The sequence below is a fragment of the Hemicordylus capensis genome, chromosome 6 (genome assembly GCF_027244095.1).
Source record: "Hemicordylus capensis ecotype Gifberg chromosome 6, rHemCap1.1.pri, whole genome shotgun sequence".
Lineage (NCBI taxonomy): Eukaryota > Metazoa > Chordata > Lepidosauria > Squamata > Cordylidae > Hemicordylus > Hemicordylus capensis.
Genome location: NC_069662.1, coordinates 147,491,178 through 147,509,917, shown reverse-complemented (window position 1 = coordinate 147,509,917; position 18,740 = coordinate 147,491,178). Strand labels below are relative to the sequence as shown.

The 18,740-nt window shown below is 43.5% G+C and overlaps 1 long non-coding RNA gene across 8 annotated transcripts in view; it reads right to left on the bottom strand.

The window, feature by feature from the left end:
- Window positions 1–1,514: 1,514 nt before the first annotated feature.
- LOC128329647 (uncharacterized) overlaps window positions 1,515–18,740 on the bottom strand; it is a 224,983-nt gene continuing 207,757 nt past the window's right edge. For all 8 annotated transcript variants that reach the window (XR_008309735.1, XR_008309732.1, XR_008309736.1 and 5 more), the window contains one exon: window positions 1,515–2,018. This is a non-coding gene — a long non-coding RNA (uncharacterized LOC128329647). The remainder of the gene's footprint in view (window positions 2,019–18,740) is intronic.

Genomic DNA, 18,740 nt, shown 5'->3' with positions numbered 1-18,740 from the left:
GCTGTGACTGTGAACACACCCAATGATAAGCTCTGTGTCCAACAATAAGCTGTGTGTCCAACAAGGCCTATACTATTTCACGGGCATAAACAGGGAAGCATTTGTAACACCAGTTCTCACACCAAGGATTACTACTGCCCAAGATCTCCACTTACTACCACACATTCCTGAAGACCGGATTCCACTCACTGCATAGTGCCTTGGCGTTGCATACCCATTTACATGCAGGTACCTTAGAGGCACAATGCATTCATCCACCCAGTTGTGAATTCAATTTCTAGAAGCTCTGGGGTGGAAGTTAAATCCTGAAGAATACCAAGAGGGCATGTAAACGACAAGCCCTACCGGGGTAGGGCTGCTCATGTGCAGTACTGGGATTAGGCCTGATTCCAGGACTGCCCCACCAAGGAGTCGGATTCCCCCCACATGAGTGCACCCTTCTACCCCAGGCCCCGGTCATGTGCATGCTTTGGCTGCCTGCAGCCTGAGCGTGCACAAAGCCGGGCAGCAAGAACACCTGGCAGTGGGGAAATCCCCCAATGCACCATGCTCCTGGCGTGGTGCATTGTGGGATGCTGGATTACTTCCTCCTCCAGCTCCCAGCTCTGTGCAAGTGGCAGAACCTAATGGGGAGGGTTGCTTGTGGGTGGGGAAGAAGGTAGGATCCTGCCTCCCAGCCAACTCTCCTTATTTTGGTCATGAGAATGACCTTCAACTCTAGCAAATCAAGTGAAAAAACCTAAACAAAGCATCTCCAAGAGGCAAAAATAGCAATATTGATTGATCAGGAAAAGATTGCAGAAAACAGAGACTCTCCCTGGAAAATAGGAGTAGTTGGAGCTTATGACCCTATAACCTGGCCAATGAGATCAGGGATTCTTTTATTTTCCAATTGCAGTATCTCAGCCAATGAGAAAATCTGGTACAATTGCAGGTTTTTAGAGTTCTGAAGTTCAGAAACTTAGGATGTGGACAAGTACCTAATCAACTAGCACTATTTTAGTTTTTCTGTTTGCATATGGTATCCTGTCATAGACTTCTGCCTGAAGACCTGGACATGATTGGAATGGAGAAACCTTACTTTGTTCCATCTGTATTCCCCTGTTTGCTATAACATGGACAAATATTACTGCTAATGTAGTGTGAATCATGACTGCTGATAATGTGTAAAGTTCTTTAGAATGCAAACAGTAGAAAATGCATGCACATTTCATGCTGTTCTTGGGTTTGTTGGTGGAAGGGAAGATGGGGTGATAGTGGCAAAATAAAGAAATGTGAGAATAAGGTAAACTCTAGAAAGGGAAAGCTTGCTGCATGGCCATTTTTTGTCACTGCAAAATACCACCTCTCCCTGTGGCAATAACACTTTGCGAGAAGAGCCATTTCACAGTTGTGTACTTTATAACATACTGCCAAATAAAACCCTCTGAAACACACCCACTTCAGCGACGGTTTATTTATGAGAGAGTGAATGTCAAAGTTCTACTGACAGGAAGTAAGAGAAAACTGTAGAATCTGAGGAAAGATTTTGTTTTATTTTCTTCCGTTTGTTTAATGTTTATTTATACTGAATGTCAATGGTACATTGGGAGAGCAAACACTGAGGCAAAAAAGATAAACTCTTATACATTTCCAAGTAAATTAACAAGTTCCATATGCATTTTTTCCTCAAAAGAGGGCAGGGAGATCACAGAGCCTCTATTTACTTGACAAGTAATAGTTAGAAGCCAAACCTTGCAACTCTTGTGGAAATTTTCCATGAAGCCTAATGGGAATGTTCTTCCAGTTAAGTAGCTGGATTCGTTGTTGCATCGTAGGGTGGTTGATACGATCCATGAGTTGGTTAGTGATAAGTCATGCTCACCAGGAACTTCTCACATGACAAGGGGCCGAAGCACAGTGTCTGTGCTCATCATGTGACCATCCACAGATAAAAGATTGGCTGCTTGTCAGTGCAGCAGAGCAATGAAAGGGATAGAATCTTCTAGAAAACTGAAATCCTTGGTCTGTGCGGAAACCTGGCAAGAAGATGGGAGAAGGTGCTGTCATCATGGATTTTGATCCAAATACCTATTCTAGTCAAGGGGAAACTCCCGCTGACAGCAGCGGGTGTTGTAACCAGAGAATTTTTTCCAAGAATTGACTGAAGAAAGCCTGAGGTCACAACTGCAAAAAGCATTAGAAAAAGCACCTACTTCATGTTTGAACAATACAGTGCATAAACTTGGACATACTGATACTGCCCACAACTGTGTGCAGTCTACAGGGCTAGATTTTTGCTATGAAAGCAGGGAAGAAAACCCCCTACTTATTTAAGGAACTCCTGTGTGCATCTTCTTCTTCTAATTGATATAATTTGAAGCCGTTTTGCAGATACACACTTAAATTGCTAGTATGGGGTTTTCCTCAAATCAAACACTACCAGGAAAAAGTGAAGTGAAAAACTAGAAGCGAGACTTAAAAACGTTATAGCTTCCATATCAAACAGCAGACTTAACACTTTCCTGCTAACCCCAAGTGTAGTTCAAGATTCCAGATCCACTTCTACGCTCATGTTACTGCCCAGTTCACGTTGTGAGACTTAGAGCTGCTGGCTCATTTGTTTCCCAGTCTGTAATTGGCATTTGATTCTGGACAGCAGCCTTCATTTCAATACCATTGAGACATCTGCAGTTCTGAACTCATTTTCTTCAGTTTCATAATGTGCCGGACAATATTTCGACAGTCTAAGACAATTTCCAAAACTAATTAAGGCACCTCACAGTTCCCGGAAAGAACAGCATAGTCGTCATATTTACTCCATTCTTTGGGGACAGTTAAAGATTTCTGAAGCTTTCATTATTGCAGACAGAAAATGTATGCTAAAGGATTCTCAAAAGGAAACTTTCAAGTATTCTAAAGGGAACTGCTTTGGTTGTCTCAATCTACTTTCTCTAAATAAAATGTGATCTCTTAGCTCAGTTCCTGTGAGCAAAATCAGTGCTGCTAATCACCACCTTTCAAAGCAATCACAACAGAAGATGTTAAGGACAAAACGGGCACAGAAACCTTTTTGGCTCCTACAACGGGCATCGCATAAGAAGTGATGAGATAGGCCCGCATTGCTACTTCTTTCAATGGGTTGGAAATTTAGGTCTCTAGAGCTGTCAGGCTGACACATTTCACTAGTAATGACAGTTATTACTTAAAACATTTCAAAGGAAGCAGAATGCAGGGCTAGCAAGAAGGTTTTCACTTTGCAGTATGATGATCAAAGGTTGTTCTAATGTTGCCATGCACTCTTCCAGACACCGAGCTATTTCACAAAGTAAGTCACATTCCATTGTTGTTCATTCCTGAACACTTTGGGGCTACTTAGGCCATAGGAACATAGGAAGCTGCCTTATACTAAGTCAGACCATTGGTCCATCTAGCTCAGTATTGTCTACACAGATTGGCAGTGGCTTCTCCAAGGTTGCAGGCTGGAGTCTCTCTCAGCCCTATCTTGGAGATGCCAGAGAGGGAACTTGGAACCTTATGCATGCAAGCATCTTCCCAGAGTGGCCCCATCCCCTAAAGGGACTATCTTGCAGTGCTCACACATGTAGAGGCTATTCCCACGATCAGGTGAAATCGGGCTAGGGGAGCCTAGCCCAATTTCGCCTGACTGTGAGAACCACCGGGCTCTCAGGTGAGCCCGGTGGCCTCCACGCGTTTAACCCGCTTAAGTAACCCTCCCCTAGGCCCCGGTTAGCGGAGCGAGTGCTCTGCTAACCCAGGCTCTATGATTGTGAGTTGCTGTGGTGCGGCTCTGTGCTGCAGCAACTCACAAGTAGACCCCCGACCAGGAGGCTTAAAAGCAGCCTCCCAGCTCGGGGGGTCTCTCCAGCTCACAAAGGGCATGCTGGACCTTCTGGGGGCCGTGTGGCCCCTGAGCCCCCCCAGCGCCCGCTGGTTCCGTAACAGAGCCGGCAGTCGTGTGGGCGGCTGGTTCGGCCGCTCGGAGCAGACTGACTGCTCGTCTGCGGGGAGATTGGGCTTAGCCTGCTCTCCCCACAAACCCCATCCAGGCTCTTCTCACTGATTGCTGGAAGAGCCTCGTAGTCTCCCATTCAAATGCAAACCAGGGCAGACCCTGCTTAGCAAAGGGGACAAGTCATGTTTGCTACCATAAGACCAGCTCTCCTACAATGGCCACATGGAAGATGCTTGATGTGCCTCCAGATTCAGGCTGCCAACCCTCTAGAATTGGTCTAGAATCTCCAGGAAACAGCATCGGTCTCCTGGTGACCACTGAAAGCAAACCTGGAGACTTTAATGCAGTGGTTCCCAGCCAGGATTCCTTCAGATATTGCTGAACTACCACTCCCAACATCCCTAGCTACAATTTATTATTGTAGTTCAGCAACATCTGGAGGAACCCTGGTTGGGAACCACGACATTAATGGCTTAGTATTGTGGAAAATATTGGAAGAATTGGGGAAAACATAGCTACTCTAAAGCTATGCCCCTGTTCCATGTGGTGGCTGTGAGAAGTGTTTATCATTCTAGCTTCCCTAAGTCACTAAACTCATCGTCCTCAAAGCAATGGCTCAGTACACTATTTCTATTTATATGTTTATCTGTATTATTATACCCTTCTTTTAAAGAACTCAAGGCAGTGTATATGGTCCTCTGCATTTTCTCCTCACAACAACTCTATAAGGTAGGTTAGGCTGCATGAGTGGCTAGTCCAAGGTCATCCAGTGAGTCTCATGGTTGAGTGGGGATTTGGATCTGGGTCTCCCATTCTAATTACTCTACCATACTGGTGTTTGTGCCAGCAAAGAACATAGAGGGCCAGGCTGCCACCAAGCTGGCCAACCAGCCAAACATTGTCAACACTGACTGGCAATGGGTCTCCAGGGTCCCAGGCTGAGATCTTTTCTAGCCCGACTCCTTTTAAATGTAGAAACTGGAGCAGAGACTTTCTGAATGCAAGGCATGTGTTCTGTTGCTGAGCAATGGCACCGCCACAATGGGGATCACTATAGGGGAACCCCTGCTAACTGGGCAAAGAGGCACCTTTTAATGTGGTGATTCTCTTTATTGAGCAGGGGGAGAGTAATTAGCCCTATCCACCCCCAGTACAGGACCTCCAGTGACTGTTGCTGGGGTCTATCTTTTGTTTCTTTTTAGATTGTGAGCCCTTTGGGGACAGGAATCCATTTTGTTTATCTTATTTATTTGTTATTTCTCTGTGTGAACTGCCCTGAGCCATTTTTGGAAGGGCGGTATAGAAATCAAATCAAATAAATAAATAAATATAGAACAATGGAACTACATACATCAGCTTGGCTTTACAGTATCTGTCAAAGCAGCAATAAAGCAAAGCATGTACAGTATATGTTCTGACTGCAGCGGTATTATACTCTAACTAGAATTAAATGGATGTAGAACACAACCTCTGGGAAATGTTGGAGATTTTCTAAGAACAATGCTTGGTTTTTACATATTTAGTGAAAATGTGAAATTATACTTCGAAAATTGGTTATAAATAGTATGAATAATCTTATATCCATTTCCAGAAGAACTGGAAATACTTTCTTTCTTTCTTTCTTTCTCCGATTTCTATACCGTCCTTCAAAAAATGGCTCAGGGCAGTTTACACAGAGAAATAATAATTAAATAAGATGGTAATTATTTTAATAATTAAATAATTAAATAAGTTATGATCCCGACACATAACTAGAGCGCCTGTGGCCAAGAGGGAGGTACCAGCAAACTGGAGGTAACCCACAGATAGGCTGGTTTCACAAAAATCTGAAGCAGAAAAACCCTAAGCAGGCCCAAGGCCCCCCCAAACTGCCCCAATGTAACTCAATGGAGTGGAATGTTCATGGACTCAGAAGGCTGTTAACAGACAACCAGGTGGGAAAAGCTAATGTTACTTAGTGATGAGGAGAGGGGAGGGAGGGCTTGAATAAAAGAATGTGAAATTTCTCAGCTTGAAGAATATCCCTGAAAATAGTCATAAGTCCTTTTGCTTCTGAGGGAGAAAGGTGTCTAAAACTGTCACCATACTCAAGCACAGGCTCAGGTAACAAGTACACACCAGGGATATACTGCAGCGCTTTGTTGTGTCCATACTAATACAAGATATTTGGGATGCTTCGTGTTTTATTCCAGAAGCTACACTTAAATTGCCTAAGATGAGACAAGATGAGATCTTCCTCCATTAATGGGGTGGGACAAAGTCACCCACCACCACCAGAGGCAGGCAGAGGGTGCATTCTTTACCACTGATGAAAAACCATTCTTAATATGTTCTTTTACATTCTAATGCAATAACACATCAGAACTAAGCTAGCCTGAGAAATAAAGATGTGTGCCCTCAACATGTGTTTAAGGGCTGGGGAGTTCTGTATGTGTTGCAGAACCCTCATGCACATAACAAATTGCTGGATCGTGGCTGCTAGCCTATCTGAAAGGCAGATGTTTGGAATATGTAAACAAAATCGGCTTTATTTCATTTGTTTCTCTGCTTCTTGTTTCTATTAGTAACGAATCTAAAATACTGTTGTTGAATTAGATTTGATTGGAAGAATATGTGTGAAATCAAAAACCTAATAGAAAAGCTACGCAGAGTTTACATTAAGAAGTAGTCTTCAAGTTTTAATAATTCTTTACAAATGTTTAATGTGCACTGCTTTCCTCCCACAAGTTGGAAATAACTCAGCTTCATTATGCTCTTTAAATGCAGAAGCCCACTAGATCAACTGAGTCTTAAAAAATAAAGAATAAACAATACATTTGTAACGCAACATCAAACAATCGTTCCGTTGGCACACCTACATAATGGATTCTTTATGCAAAGTTTATAGCCTTTGTACCATTTTCTAGTTGTGTTGTTTCCAGTACATTTATTTCAATGAACGCTGCTTCAAACCTTGTAAACAATTTTAAAGATTGGCCCTTTTTCCACAGGCTTTGGAATGTGCATTTGCATCTGTTCTGAGCCAAATCTGAGTTGTACACTAGATGTGTTCCGGAGCTAGCCTTGAAAACCAGGCTTGTTTCACCAGTGTCACCAAGAGACCAGTTCTTTATACGGTGACCTTATATGTTCTGGGCTCGAAGGTAGAAAGAAGACCTAACACTCCCACATAATTCAATGGGCTTTAAAGTAAAAAGCAAAGTTGTGCCATTGAGTCAGTGTCAACTCCTGGCGACCACAGAGCCATGTGGTTTTCTTGGTAGAATACAGGAGGGATTTACCATTGCTATCTCCCATGCAGTATGAGATGATGCCTTTCAGCAGCGTCCTATATTGCTGCTGCCCGATATAGATTTTCCCCATAGTCTGGGAAACATACCAGCAGGGATTTGAACCAGCAACCTCTTGCTCCCTAGGCAAGTTACTTCCCCACTGTGCCATTAGGTGGCTCAATGGGCTTTATTGAGTATAACGTTTTGTCAGAGCCATGGCATCAATCTATCTGAGCAAGAAACAGCACAACCAGTCATAGCTACTAGTAATAACCAAGCAGTGTTCCTAACTATCATATGTGTGTGGATACATGTAAGGTCAGTATGAAATCCGTCTAAAACCTAACATAAATTAGAGATAGACAGAAAGAGGAAGTGAAAGGTAAGGAAGACATTCAGGAACAGGATGGCTGGAGTGAGGAGTTAGTTGAGGGAGGAGGGAGGGGAAGGGGAGTGGGAACCAAGGGTGCAGAAGCAGCATAATTACCAGATCCTGGCGTGGAACAGCAAGTGTGTGTAGCTTGGATCTGATGCTTGGAAGCAGAGTTCAGGCAGGCCTCAGGCATTCATGCTAGATATTGCTGGAGATAGACAGAAATTACTCTGATCTTTAGCCCCGCGGTAGGATCACCAGTGATTTCTTGTCTATGTCAGGAAGAACGTTCACTTCAGCCTTGTGGTTCAGCAACAAGTTCAGGAGTGAGTAGCTCTGCTTGTTGGACAAAGCTTACTGACTGGCCATGTCTGAGGCGGCCTCTTTTATACAGGCTGGTCCTTTTGATCTGTCATGAATCTCAAACGTGTCAATTGCTGTTATCCTCTAGATCTTGTCTCCTGACAATTATTGATCAGTTGAGGATAGTAGAGGATAACAGGATCTGAATTTCATTTCCTGTTGGCTGCTATCTGGAAACATTGTATTCTTTTGTTCTTAAAACATCGTGTGCAGGAAGACATTGTATTCTTGTGTCTGGCCCTTAAAACATCATGTGCAGGGAGAGCGGGCTAAGCAGGCTCTCCCCACATAGCTGCATTAGGCTCTACACATTGATCGTGAGTAGATCCTCTATGAGTCACCACAACGTAACTTGGCTCCCCAGATGTTGTTGGACTACATCTCCCATCATCCCCAGCCTTTGGATGATGGCAGTTGTAGTGCAACAACATCTGGGGACCCAAGTTTGAGAGCCCTTAGCTTAGAGAATTAACCCATATAGAAGAATACATCTTACACCCACATCAAATTACAAGAAGCCCATGTTTTTGGTGGGGGTTATCTTCTTGGCTACCGTCATGAATGCCAAACATAGTGATACTTGAAACCTGGAGGACCTACTGAGTACAGAGGAATTCCATCATTCCCTTGAAGGAATGGGATCTAGACTGCTTGGTTTTTGTAAATAAGACCTGATATTGTAAATAACATTAATATTCCTAAACTTCTTCATTATTATAAATAGGATTTCTGTGTTAAATGGTTGCAAAAGCCCCTGTATTGCAAACAGAGCTGGCAGGGTCAAAAATCCATGGCTTCTGCTCAAGCAAGATTCAGTTACAGATGATGCAATATAGTGAGTTAATTTTGGAGGGAAAGGGAACTTTGATATAACTGGTTGCACTTTGTAAAATGGAAAGAACCTAAGTTACACTGACTGGATTGTTTAAAGAGCTGTTATGAAAAAAAAATGTGTATCAAAGGGGTTTGCCTATAGAACAGTTCAGTGCAGTTTTGGAAGTCAGCAGTGAGAATTCAGTTTGGAGATCAGAGAGTGCGAGTCAGAGCTGAGAATCAGATGCAAGACAAGCAGTCCAGTCAATAAACTACAAACTGGAGAATCATAGGAGCTGAGTCCCGTCCAAGGGAAGGAACCTAGTCCTGCGGACAATTTGCTAGCACAGACTGAGAGAGTCAGTGTTGTGGCTATAGCAATTATCAGAATCACAGGGAGTGGAAACTCCCTGATAAGGGCTGAAATCACAGAAGAACCAGGCTGGATTGAACCCCAAGTCTGTAACTGTGATCAGGACCTAAGACTGCACTAAGAACAAGCGAAATCACTGTAAAGGCTGAGGTAACAAGATTTTTAAAAAAGGACTCTGAGCTAGGGACCAGTTTTAGATAGTTTAATTGGATACATTTTTCTACCCTTTTATTTCTTCCTTTATGCTCAAATAGTAACTGTATCAAGAAACTAAAAGATTCTGAGATACACACACACACACACACACACACACGCGCACACACACATTAAAGTTAAGGTTTTAACTTGACCAAATTTTTCCCAAGTAAACTTTCTTGTTGCATTTAAAGATTAGAAGTTGTTTGTCTTCCACCCCATGCCTATAAGCCTTTCCACTCTATTGTAGTGTGGTGCGCGCACACACACACGCGCACACACCTTGGTGATACAGCAAAGGTTGAAGGGCTGTTTTAGTAGACACAGCCATAGCAAAGAAAAGTCCACTTTTTGGTAGTGGCAAAGAATTGATATCATGGGGCTGGTGAGATCGGTAAGACTCCTTCACATGTGGTATCACACCGGAGGGATAGACAGCTGTTCTTCCACATTACTATAGGCCAGGGCTGCTGCAGATGTTAGCTACAACTCCCACAATCCCTGGCTATTGGCCACTTTGGATGGGGATTATGGGATGTGTAGTCAAAAAACAGCTGGGGGGAGCCTAAATTGAGCAGGACTGCCATAGACACATGGCTCTATACAGTGAAGAATACAGTACAGAGGGTCCTGTATACAGTACAGAAAGCAGGAGGTATAGCAACAGTTCTCAGAATGTCCGTTAGTCTCTCTGTTCATTGGCTATTGGTAGATCCCACACAGTTCCTAAGAAACAAAAGAACCCATTCAGTAAAGTTCTAGCAATTCTCCCTTCCACAAGGACTGTAACTGAAGACTCCAAGGGTGAAGGATTCAGACAGTTTAATAACTAGCTTCGTGGGTTTTCACAAGCCAGGTTTTCACATGACAACTACTTATCCTGGATATATTATTTTGTACTATGAGATTGGAGGGAAGCCAGTAAACCATTCATCGTGAACATAACACAGGGAGAAAGTGGGTCAGGAATATCCATTCTTGAAACTAAGGTGAAGGCAGAATGTTCTACCATGTGGTGGAAGTTACTTCAACAGACGCCCTATTCTTACTTTAAAAATCTGCACATCCTCACCCTTATTCACATTATGCAGAATGAAGTGGTAGACTGAGACAGTAGAATTCTAGACTTTACAATTTCAGATTGCAGGTGTCAGAGGAACATATTTTTTAATATGACCCCCCCACTTAAAAATATTCCCTGCATTACATTAAATTCTCCCTCTTTAAAAACAAAAACAAAAAACTCTCTGCATTACATAAACACACAGAAGAAAATGTTGAGTATAGCTTTTCCTATAGTGCTTCATTACAACCTGTAGCCAGTTTTAAGACTATTTCTCTCTATTTCCCATTTCATCTGCAGCGATTGCTGTGGGTATGTCTCCGAGGGGAGGAAATATTTTAAAAAACCAGAGTCCTTGGAAAATGAAATTTCTTTTTTGCCCCAACTGTCTGCTTGTTGGCTATTTCTTTATTTGTGCATTTATGTCCTGCCTCCTCATCCCTGTGATCAATATGGCTTGTAATAACAGGAGCAATTAATCCTAAAATATTTTTAAAGCATAAATTAATACAACCAAAAACAATAAAAGGAAACAATAAAATTTGCCATGGAAAACCACAGCATTAAAAGCATACTGAGAGCATTTGGTTGCCACCTCTCCTGTGTTCTTCCTCCTGGCCATATCTTATTTGCCTGTGTTAGTTCATCTGCCTATATTCACATTTAAAATTGTCCACTGGCTAGTGTCTAAAGCTGAAACTGAAAACAGCTAGGTGGCAAATAAACTAGTAAAGCCAATTTTAAACAAGACAAATAGGAACCTAGCTTTAGTGAGCTGGTTAAAACGAAACATTGTGGCCAACATGATGCGCAGCATTACAGAGTTGTAATGCTTCACTTCAGGGTTGCTGCAGGCTCCTAAGTAGAGATGTGCAAATGAATTCGAGTTTGAATTGATTAGAGCTTGAAACCACTGTTTCAAGTGATTTGAAATCAAAACGAAACACCCTTAAAATAAAGGGCCTGTTTCAAGCTTGGGGAAAAGTTCAAAAGTTGGGAAACACTTTGGGAAAGTTAAAAATGTGTTTAAAATAACCTGCTTGGCCATTTATTGGATGGGTTGGGGTAGTCAACCCATCATGCCCTACCACCCAAACGATTTTGGGGACCCAGGGGAAACAATGGGGTGTTTCGAGTTCTCCATTCTTCCCTATGGCCGAATTACTCGAATCGTTTTGATTGATTCATCAAAATAGTTGACAATGGCAGTTGTTTCAGTGAGTCAATCTGAGGATTTTGCAATGTGCTTTGATCGCAAAATGAATCACAAAATCCTATTCATGCACATGCCTTCTCCTAAGGCAGCCCCAATGCTCTTAAGAATGGGTGGTTATGCAAGCTTCCACAGTTTTCCCCATAACTGCAAATGGAGAGCACTGCTTTTGCTACCACCAGTGGTGTAGCCACCATGTAGCAGCGGGGAGGACAAGTTTCCCTGGGCTACAGGGGCTGCCAGGGTGCCCCTCCTCCTCCTGGGCACCCTCTTGCCCACCCCCCAGTACACTACAATAGCAGCAGCCATCACTGCTGTGGTTGGTGGGGACTGCACATGCCTGTTCTCCCCCCCCACCCACTGCATGCTGCTGGGTGCTTTGCCTACTTCCTTCCTCCATGAGAGTGAGGAAAGAAACCCTCAGCCAGACCAGTGCAGAAAGCACTCATTGGCTGGACAGACTGTATGTCCTATCTGGGGCTCGCAACACCCTTTGTGTCTGTGTGCTGATGCCTGCAGTGGAAAATGGTTGGTGTAGGGTATTGTGCCCGGTGGCGGATGGGGTGGCATTGGCGCAGGTGCAGTGCCCATCCTCCCATACTGTTCCAGGGCTGCAGCCAGCCTTCATGTGCCCCTGGCTACCGCTAATTCTTAATTATGTCATTATGGCACCATAACCCTGCGCATCATGTTGGCGAATATTCTTTGTCCAAACTTATCTAGCTTTACAACAAAATTAAAGAACGTATTTAGTTCTATAGCCACTGTTGTTTTCATGGTTGGAGAAATCATCAAGTTTACTAGTGTGTGTTCCGCAAGGAACCATTTTTCAAAGGGACATGAAGTTAAAACTAAGCATGTGGACTTTGCTATTAGTGCCAGGGGCTGGAGTTCACGGAGATCTTTCATTACTATGTTCACTTCACAACTAAGACATCCGTCTTGTTTTTGGAGGTCTTTCATGTTGTTCCTTTTACAATACCCTAAGGTACATGCCTAGGCTGAGAAGAGGATGAGAGGGATATTGTGTGTTAATACTGCCATAATGCCCTGACAATTGCCATGCTTTTCATCTAAGAAAACAACAACATAGTTCTTTTCCAGATATATTCAGTCACTCTTGAAAATAACAGGTAAAATAAAAAACTTTTCTGTGGGGTTACATTTTTGGATGTGAACAACTAGATCTTGCACTGTTCCCCACGAGTCCCACCCACAAATCCTATTCCAATCCCACCAAACGTTGGTTAGACCGTTGTATTTATTTCCTAAATTGTGTACTCCTATTATTTAATTTAGGTTCCTATTTTATTTAATTTATGCTCCAGTAAACTTGTTATAAAGTATGGATCAATTAAATCCTTTTGGCAGACCTGCAGTGTTTATCTCCATCTCACTCTAGTTCTTGACTTTTGATCTCAACCACAGCGATCTCTTTTCTGGCAAGGTTCTCAGGAAGATGATTACAACATCATCCTTATTTTTTGTCCACATACATGGGCATATCCAAGACACAGAATCCCATTGCCACCATTTTGAATGTAGTTGCCTAGTAGTACAAGCAGTTGTAGTAGTAGCAGCAGCAGCAGTAATCAAGATGGCAGTAAGCAGACTAATGAAAACTCAGGGGAGGAGAGTTTACTGGTTATAGGGGAGTTCAAGATTAAAATACTTTCTATAAAGAACATTATTCATACCTAGGCAGTAGCAGAAGTAGCAGAAACAAAAGCACCATAAGAAGGATTTTGGCAGGAGCACTTTTACTCCTCCTATATAAGAACTCTGGTGCAGGCAGTCAACTAAACCACCCAACAAATAGACTGAAGAATGCAAAAAAGAAAGAAAAAAAGGACATATCCGTTTGTTTCTACCATTTGTTGGATTGCTTTTTTTTATTCTGTAATGTTGATGCTATGATGACCATGGATGATTTCTCTCAGTCCACCTGTCTCCCTGTATTGCCACTGTCTTAATCCAGAGTACATTTCCTTTTAAAAGGACGACACTTAATACAGAGTGAATTATCTGGGTTAGACAGAGTGATTTATTTTGTAAAGCCTTATGTTGTGAGCTGAAATTGCTTTTTCTCCTCCTGGCACGTGGCTATCTAGAGCAACCCTGTTGATGCATAGCCCAGGAGAACGAGTGGAAGGTGCAGCAGCAATGGCAATGTTAATGCTTTATCACAATACTTGCGGCACTACTTATAGTAAACATTTTCTTAGGCCTGCAAAATGGCCATATCTTTAAAAAAAACAAAAAGAAAAAACCAACCACAATGGCAGTGCAAGTTATCAAAAGAACTTAACACCTCTGTTTGGCCATCTTGAAATGGGTTAAGGACAGATGGGATGAATTTTAAACTCCCACACAGTGTTTCTGAGCATGGATTAGCCAGAACAATTACACTCCTTGTCCTGCTAATTCCAAAATAAACATAGTACAAAAGCATGAGAACAGTTTTGTGAGATCAGATGAGTTCCCAACAAGCACCTACTATGTCTTCAACAGTGGTCAGTCCAAAATGCCAGAAGGGAAATGTGCAACACCATAGGTAGAGATTACCCTACCTATTCAATTCGAATGGGTAAATTTGAAACACCATTTTAGCATTTTGGTTCCTTCATTTTTCTTATCCCTTCCTGGTTTTCGGTTTTACAGTCCATTTCCCTGGCACTAGAGTGCCCACCTCTCTTCTCACCACAATGAAAAATATCCCATTTCTACCACCCACTCCAAGTGTTGGTGGTGCAGCATCACTGGATCAGGGCTAGTGTTACTTTAGTACTTTCAGTAACAACAAGCACTTTGTGTGAACTGAAAAGACACAAGCATACAGACCTTCCAGACACAAACATACAGTAGAGGAGTACAGAACAGCGAGCAGTATAAATGTCTGCAAAGCAAGGCAAGGCCAGGACATGGTAGTAGAACTGGTGGAGGCAATGATAATGGACATGTAAAATAATCAGGTGTGTGGATCATTTTCCTTCTGAAAAAGACTTAAATGGCTGGGGCTTTTTCGTTTAGAAAAAAAAAGATGACTGAGGGGAAATGTGGCTGTGGTTTATTAAATCATGACTGGTGTTGAGAGACAGAAGAAATAGAAGAAATTATTCACTCTCTTTCAAAGTGCAAGAACTCAAGGTCACCCAATAAAACCGGTAGGCAAGAGCTATGCAGTAAACTCAAAACTGCAGCAGGAACATGATGGCAGTAGGGCAGTAGAAGAGCAGCAAAGGCATAAGCTATGGAGGCAATAGTGGGCCAGAGTCTGTCGTGCACTGGAATGAAGGATTCCGTGCAGTAGCGGCCGGTATGGGCAACACTGGGGAGGGGCTGTTGGGTGGCAAGAGGCACCTTTAAGCATAAATTAACCCCTCGGGGCTCTGGGAAAAACACTTCTATGATCTCTATGAGGATTCTTCCACAGAAAGCGGATGCCCTGGGCAAGCTATAGAGCTCACGAATGTGTGGCCACCAGTGACAACATCTGAGATTAAGAGTCCTGTCACCCAACTGAGACTGGGAAAGGCCCTGGGGGAGGACCTGATTCCACCTGAGGCCACCAAAAACAATCCGGATTGGTGGGCTCCCATCCTAGCCTCTCTGTTTACCTTCATTGATACACATGGTCATATCCCACAAGGACTGGGGGGCAGCAATTATTGTTCTCATTTTCAAAAAGGGCAGAAGGGACAACCCTGCCAACTATAGACCCATTTGCCTGCTCAATACAATTAGCAAGCTCTGTGTGAGACATCTGCATTGGAAGTTACGAGGCTGGCTGGAGCAGGAAAATTTGCTGGCAGAGGAACAGGCTGGCTTCAGGGAAGGAAAGTCCACGATTGACCAGTGCCTAGTACTCCAGCACCTTATTGAAAAATACTCATCCTACAAAACAGCCTCTCTTTATGTAGCCTTCATAGCGTTTAAAGTCTCTTTTGACTCCATCTCGCGAGTCAAATTGTGGCAGAAGCTGGAAGCCTCCACGATTGACTGGCAACTGTTATGTCTAATTCACATGTTACACATTGGCACAACACTCAGGGTAAGGTGCAACCTCCAGGGACATATCACAGGTGTCAATGAAACACAGAAGGGCATAAAGCAAGGCTGCATACTGGCCCCACTCTTATTTAACTTCTACATCAACACCATGGTGGGCCGGCTCAACAATCTAGAGTTTCACCCCCACAAAACTAGCAGGAGCCCATATTTCCACCCTACTATATGCAGATGCTGCTGCAATACTCTCAACGACCCTCATTGGTCTTAAATGAGCACTGAGGGCCTTAGCACAATACTGCAAGAAAGATCTGCTGGAACTTAACTACCATAAAACCAAAATCATGGCCTTTGCCAAAAGGCCTAAGTCTTACTCTTGGCATATAGATGGGCACAAGACCGAACAGGTTCCTTGCTTTAAGTATCTGGGGGTAGTTCTTCACTCCACTGGCACTAGAAGGGGACATGGGGACTATATTACTTTAAGAGTTCTTCTGCCATCCTCACGTTTCTTCAGACAAGAGGTTGCCGCTACATACCTGCAGCGCTTAAACTGTATAAAGCTAAGCTGCTAGCCCAGCTTCTTGACAGTGCCCAACTGGATCTGTTCTCCAACTTCCTTCCATTGGAGTACATGCAAAGTTCTTAAGAGCAGCCCTTCAAGTCCCACAATGTGTCTCTAATGTTGTCCTTTGATTGGAGACCAGCCTGATGAAAGTGGAGGCAAGGGTCTGGATTACCCTACTCAAATACGGGCTCAGGTTAACTCACTGCCCCATTGGTCTTGCCCCCCTACTCCTGAGCGATGACTTCCAATCCAGCTGGAAATGGTCAATAAGTACTAAATTATTGTCCCTGGGCCTATCCCCTCAACTCTTAGGCAGTATGGCCTATGATCCGGCCAAGGATCATCAAAAAGTGCATTACAGACATAGAGGATCAAACTGATATAGGTTGGACTCCGAATTGCCTTGTCAGTGAGGGGCTTAGATATTCTGCCTCTCCTGTGGCATACCTAACTCAGCTAGAAGTTCCAAAGCGCAGGAGGGCCTTCACGCTGGCACACTGCCATGTTCTCCCCACAGCAGTGCTTGAGGGACGTTACAGGAAGATCCCATTTCCGGAACGACATTGCCCTTGCAACTCTGGGCAAGTAGAAACTCCTATGGTGCTCGTTTTACAGGCATATCCACTCCACCCTCATTCTATCGCTATTACATAAGTATCCAGATCATACGGACCAATTGTGCATCTCCCCACTGCTTTCTGACTGCAACATCACCTACCGAGTTGCCAGGTTCTGTGTGGCAGTTAAAATCCAGTGGTTGCTGTCCTCCAATCCAGTTGTTGTCCTCTATGGACTAATTTCAGCCTGTCCTCTGCCTGCTGCCTCAGAGCGATTCATAGCAGCCCTGCACTCCTACAGCTCTACAACTCTACAGCATTCTGGCTTGTTACCTTGCCCTAAAACTTCTATTATGACTATAGTTGCCCCTGTATGACTATATATACCTTTTTATAACTTTAAAAAAATGGCTCTTGTAGGACTTTATAATGCATTTTTGCCTCTTTCTATGATGCCCTTAATTTTATTTCTACTCCTGAATTTTTAATAGCTTTTTAGTATATGCTTGTGTTGTTATTCACCCACAGGCTTTTAATATTTACTCCTTTATAACCATCATTTTATTTTGAATTTTACTCCTCTTTTTGGTCTCTTATAGCCTTAAAATGGGTTTGTATCTTGTACTTAGTCATTTATCCACAGGCTTTTAATATTTGTTCTTTTATGTAATCACCCATTTTACTTTATGCTGCTCTAAGACCATAATAAAGATTGATTGAAACATAAATTAGTAGGTGCTTACCTCCACTACCGCCACACCTTAAAGCTGCTACGAGCAGTGGTGCACTGCCCAGCACCTGCAGAGGGGAATCGGCTCTGCTACTCACCTGGCCTGTGCACATGTGTGGAGGCTATTTGCTGGCCATGCAAATAGCCTCTGCCAAGTGAGTGGCAGAGCTGACCCCCTGCTGCAGGAGGTGGTGGGCAGCACACCACTGCTCGGAGCAGCTTTCAGGTGCAGCAACAGAGGAGGTAAGCACCTACTAATTTACGCTTAAAGGTGCCTCTCGCCACCCCCACTCCCCCGGCGTTCAGTGCACGAGCTGCTACTGGTTCTGTGTCCTCCCTAGAGGGTGGGACTGAGGTGTCAAACTGAAGGTGAGGGAGAGTACCATTGGTCAGAAAGACAGGCCAAGGTCACTTCTCAGAAGTTAGTCCAGACAGGTATGGGCAGCACAGCAGGTAGTGAGAATGGTGAGGCTGACAAATCAGGAACAGCTTTTTAGGAATAATAAAGTGTAATAGGAACAGACAAAGTCAGAATGAGAAATGGAACCAGTGGGCTGCATGTGAAGGTTCCACTGAAGAAACAATAACTTGCTGGCAGGAAAGGGAAATTACATAGATATGAAAGTTTACCAGATAATCATACTGGAAAGGAACATGGCAAAGAGTCCTTAAAGACTACTGTGGTGTAGTGGTTAAAGTGTGTCCGACAAGGGGTAGAAAGACCAGGTAAATTCCCACTCTGCCATAAAGGCAAACTCACCTCAGGTTCTCCCTCTGTGATGTCTGAATAGTTGAGCCACAGTTCTGGGACCGAACCACAGCTCTGATACCCACATCCAGCCTCCGACTGAACCCTCAGTTGTAAATAAGGTACACTTACCTATTCGAGTGTCTGGAGGCTGGAGCATGCCATCTGGTTTGGGCAAATCACAAATATTGGAGTTAAGGGAGGAAGTTCCTCCCATTGCTCCAATTCCATTGGCTGGTGTGGCTTTCCTTCCTGGTTCAGAGGAAGACTGCGCAGCCAGTGCTGCCCCCTTTGCAGTCTCCCAGACTGCAGATTGTCATTGTGTGGGAGCACACCGGGGTACTCAAAGTAAAAACTTTGGGTCCGTTGAACCCAGAGTTAGAAGGTACATGCAAAGGTGGATTATCTCCCAGCCTAACCTGCCTCACAGGAACATAAAAAAAGAGGGAAAATCTTGTAGGTTGCCCTGAGCTCCTTGAAGGAAAAGTGGGATATTCATAATAAAATAA